Source organism: Schistocerca piceifrons, chromosome 3 (assembly GCF_021461385.2).
Source record: "Schistocerca piceifrons isolate TAMUIC-IGC-003096 chromosome 3, iqSchPice1.1, whole genome shotgun sequence".
Classification (NCBI taxonomy): Eukaryota; Metazoa; Arthropoda; class Insecta; order Orthoptera; family Acrididae; genus Schistocerca; species Schistocerca piceifrons.
In genome coordinates, this window is record NC_060140.1 from 421576632 (window position 1) to 421581991 (window position 5360).

Sequence of the window (5360 nt, forward strand, 5' to 3'; positions counted from 1 at the left end):
CCTTGCACCATAGGTCTTGGGGGACGAAGTTGATATGTTGATTTGTCACCTATTGTCTGTGTGTGGAAGAAAGTAACCCGCACTCCCTGCCTCATTCCGAACAGACAGACACCGCTATTCCTAATGCCATCCCATAGTACTGTTGTAATTCAACAATTTTGTCTGTCACCCTACCCCTCATGGTTTTCCCATCATAAAGTTTGTCTCTCAAACATATTTTCAACTTCCTCAGCCTGGTGCCCATCCTCTTATGGACGCGTCTCACACATTCCAGTTTTGTTGATAACCTTTTTCACGCAATTAATTTGTCTGGCCAGCCGATGTGGCCGAGCGGTTCTAGGCTCTTCAGTCTGGAACCGCGCGACCGCTACAGTCGCAGGCTCGAGTCCTGCCTCGGTTATGGATGTGTGTGATGTCCTTAGGTTAGTTAGGTTTAAGTAGTTCTAAGTTCTAGGGGACTGATGACCTCAGACGTTAAGTCCCATAGTGCTCAGAGGCATTTGAACCATTTAGATACAAATTGTGACAATTCTATTCCTGATGGAACCTCTATAGATAGTTGTTCTGTGATCTTAGGCAGAGGAAAACGGACAACCTTGGCACTTTATTTTGGTTTCCTACGTGCAGCATGTGTCCTTTGACCTCATGCTATTTTTCAACTCTGTCGCTTACGCCAAGTGGTCTATGATATTTGAGCGTGATTGTGAGGGTAATAGTCTTCGCATTTTAGGAACTGAGTCTTCATCCTCTTCCTCAGAATGTTCCTCCTCTTGGGCACTTAACAAATGCTCTGCAATTCTGAGTTTGAAATCAAGATTCTACGGGATACTCTTCTTTGGCTGATCATTCTTAAATCGGTCAGTCCGAATATTTGAAAATCCCACATCTTTGAAGTGAACAATAGATTTTACAGTCCATATTCTACTCTGGTGCAGTTCCGTAAAAACTCATTAGCCTGTTCGTTAGGTCTATGCTACCCATATTTGTATTGTAGCAGCCGATTACTGCTGATGGGAAATCTGAATGTATCTCCCATCTTTCTTCGACCATGTTTTAAGTTGATCCATAAGTTGCTTCCCAGTCTTGTTCGATGCACTCATAACTGGCATTTGGTCATATCATTTTATAATAGAAATTCGTTTGCCTTTTCTCGATATCTGGTCAATAGGTTCACATGGTGCAAATGGCTCTGAGTACTATGGGACTTGACATCTGAGGTCATCAGTCCCCTAGAACTTAGAACTACTAAAACCTAACTATCCTAAGGACATCACACACATCCATGCCCGAGGCAGGATTCGAACCTGCGACCGTAGCGGTCGCGCGGTTCCAGACCGAAGCACCTAGAACCGCTCTGTTCAATAGGAACTGCTGTGGATGTTCTTGTTCAAGTGTGGGAAAGCTTTTTTCCGCCAGTGATTCCAGTAAAGGAACAGAGGTAAAATATCTGTCAGAGAACCATGTGTTCCTTCTGGAAGACTCCGGCAAAGCCTGCGGACTGTTGAAGCTCCTATGGTTGGTCGGTTGCGTATGGGAAAATAGTAATAATGTGTTAAACAAACTCATTTAGCAACAATCACAACAAGAAATTTATAGGAAATTAGTGAAAGTAACCACCACTCATGCCTATGACCCACATCAAAAAATGTGGTACGAAATCCCAGCGTCCATTACAGTGGACATTACTATTGTATTTTGTAACGAAGATTAATGAAATATGAAGTAGTACCAGAAGTTATTACACAGCGTCTCCATATAAAAAAAAACTTAGAGACATGGTCTACAATAGTTACATATTTTCATGGAAGAAGTTACAAAAAATACACAGTAATCAAAGAGTACTCACCTGCCATGCCATAATGGTATAAATAAAGTGATCATAATGACAGTTTCTGCTGACAGATGCAGAATCTATGATAGCAGGACAGAAAAATCCCTGTCCATGGACATTGGATGTCAGAAGGATATCGTGGGGGTCCGTCAAGTGAAATGGAAAGAAGATAGGGATTCCAGGTCGGACGAATTAGAATAATATCAACAACCACAAGAAATGGTATAACGTGAGGAGGATTCGTTATCATTAGGAATGTAGGGCAGAGACTGAGGAGCTGTGAACAGTTCACTGATAGCGTTGCTCTCATCAGATTCGACAATAAATCAACAGTACTTTAGGTATACAGGGTGTTACAAAAAGGTACGGCCAAACTTTCAGGAAACGTTCCTCACACACAAATAAAGAAAAGATGTTATGTGGACATGTGTCCGTAAGCGCTTAATTTCCATGTTAGATCTCATTTTAGTTTCTTCCACCTACGCTCAATGGAGCACGTTATCATGATTTCATACGGGATACTCTACCTGTACTGCTAGAACATGTGCCTTTACATGTACGACACAACATGTGGTTCATGCACGATGGATTTCCTGCACATTTCAGTCGAAGTGTTCGTATGCTTCTCAACAACAGATTCGGTGACCGATGGATCGGTAGAGGCGGACCAATTCCATGGCCTCCACGCTCTCCTGACCTCAACCCTCTTGACTTTCATTTATGGGGGCATTTGAAAGCTCTTGTCTACGCAACCCCGGTACCAAATGTAGAGACTCTTCGTGCTCGTATTGTGGACGGCTGTGATACAATACGCCATTCTTCAGGGCTGCATCAGCGCATCAGGGATTCCATGCGACGGAGGGTGGATGCATGTATCCGCGCTAACGGAGGACATTTTGAACATTTCCTGTAACAAAGTGTTTGAAGTCGCGCTGGTACGTTCTGTTGCTGTGTGTTTCCATTCCATGATTAATGTGATTTGAAGAGAAGTAATAAAATGAGCTCTAACATGGAAAGTAAGCGTTTCCGGACACATGTCCACATAACATATTTTCTTTCTTTGTTTGTGAGGAATGTTTCCTGAAAGTTTGGCCGTACCTTTTTGTAACACCCTGTATATGCCGACGTCGGAAGCAGAGGATGAACAGTTGGAAAAAGTATATGAGAACTTTGAACATACATAAAGGGAGATGTATGTTAATAATGAGGAGCTGGAATGCGGTTGTAAGGAAAGGAACAGAAAACCAGGTTAAAGGAGAATATGGGCTTCGCAGTAGGAATGAGAGAGGAGAATTATTTGAGTTCTGCAACAAACTTCAGTTAGAAATAGCGAAAACTGTGTTCAAGAATCGCAAGAGGAGGAGGTATACTTGGAAAAGGCCGGGAGATAAGGGAAGATTCCAGCTGAATTACATCATGGTCAGGCAGAGTTTTCGAAATCAGATACTAGATTGTAAGACGTACGTATCTGCAGGAATAGACTGAGATCGCAATTCAGCAATGATGGTGAGTAAAGTTTAAGAGAATCGTCCAGAAGGCAGTGTGGAAGGAAGTGCTCAAAGATGTTGGGAAGCGTTTGAAGTTCGCTAAAAACGTGGATACTGCGGCAAGGAATACCAGAATAGACAGTTCAGTTGAAGAGAGTGGACATCCCTAAAGAGGGCAATCACATTTGTTGGATAGACAAACATTGTTAAAAGTAAATTAACTGCGAAGAATCGTTGGGTAAAGAAAAAAATTCTTCAACTAATCGACGAAAGAAGGAAGTATAAAAATATTGAGCGAAATACAGGAATTTAGCAGTATAAATCACTTAAGAATGAAAGCAATAGGAGGTACAGGACAGCCAAGGCGAAATGGCTGCAGCAAATGGGTAAAAAATTGAAAAAGAAATAATCAGGAAGACTGACTGACTCAGTCAGTCTCCTTGAAAAAATAAAAAGAAAGCGAGGGAGAGAACTTTTGACGAAAAAGGCAAGGGTGGTAACGTTGAGCGTACAATGGAAATTCCACTATTAAGCGTGGAGAAGAAAGCGGATAGATGGAAAGAGTACAATAAAGGCCTCTACGAGAGGGACATCTAATCTGATGTGACAGAAAAAAAACTGGAATCGATATGGAAGATATAGAGGATGAATCAGAATTTAAAAGAGCTCAAGAGATCAAATAAAAAAACGTTTATTCCAGTTGGTGTGTAGAATTTAACACTGACGATGTACCATCAGACCTCCGGAAAAATACCATCCACACAATTTTCAAGATTGCAAGAGCCGACAAGAGTGAGAATAATCGCATCATTAGCTAAACAGCTCATTCGTCCAAGTTGCCGACAAGAATAATATACGGAAGAATGGAAATAAAGTCCCATGCTTCTTGAAAGAGCGTAGGGGAACGATGCGGGAGACTCGCACTTCCGTACTAGGCAAGGTCCTAATGGAGGTGGTTTGTCTTGCCTTCCTCCGACAGTAATGGGGATGAATGATGAGGATGATGACAACACTCAGTCATCTCGGGACAAGTGAAAATGCTTGACCCCGCCGGGAATCGAACCCGGGAACCTGTGCTCAGGAAGCGAGAACGCTACCGCGCGACCACGATCGGCGAGCATAGAGAAGAATGGAAAAGAAAATTAAGTACATGTTAGATGACGATCGGTTTGGCTTCAGGAAAGGCACCAGACAGACAGTCCTCACGTTGCGCTTGATAATGAAGCAAGACAAGAAAAATCAAGGCAAACTAATAGGATTTGTCGACCTGGTAAAAGATTTCAGTAACGTAAAATGGTGCAAGATGTTCGATATCCCGAAAAAAAATAGGAGTAAGTTATATGAAAAGAAAAATAATACGCAACATGTACAGGAGCCGACAAGGAAGTAGTAAGAGTGGAAGACCAAGAATGAAATTCTCGGATTAAAAAGTAAAATTCAGAGTGAATGGATTCGAGTAATAGATCAGGAAGTTCTGAATTGCGTCGGGGAAGAAAGAAATTTATGGGACAACACATAATGGCAGGCGACATTTTCCAGACATTCGACAAACGTAAACCATTCCATCGCAATGCCACAGGATATAGCGTTATTCATCACTCCAAATTACTCGTTTCCAGTCACCCACTGCCGTCGATATATATACGTCGCTTAGCATTGACTACAGATATATGCGATTATGAGGAACTGCTTCTTAACCCAAAGTGTACAGTCATTCTACTAGCCTCGAGCAATTCCTTCGGTCGATTTCATGAGATTTGTTTCAGCCAGCCTGCACAATTATTCGATGATCCCTGCCAGTCAGTGCATGGGGTCTCCCTGGTCTCAGCATAGCTGCGTTTGTTTCTCCGCGTTCCCACTTCACTTCAAAGACCTCAGGAGCCGACCTGGGTAAATTTAGTTACTCAGTGACATCCAATGTTTGGACCACGTTCCAGGTCACAGAGCTCTACTCGCCAACCCATTCTGCTGTCGCTACTTACGGTTTTATAAATTGTTGAATAGCTACTGCACGTGTAAGGAAGTTGCATTTCACCATACAT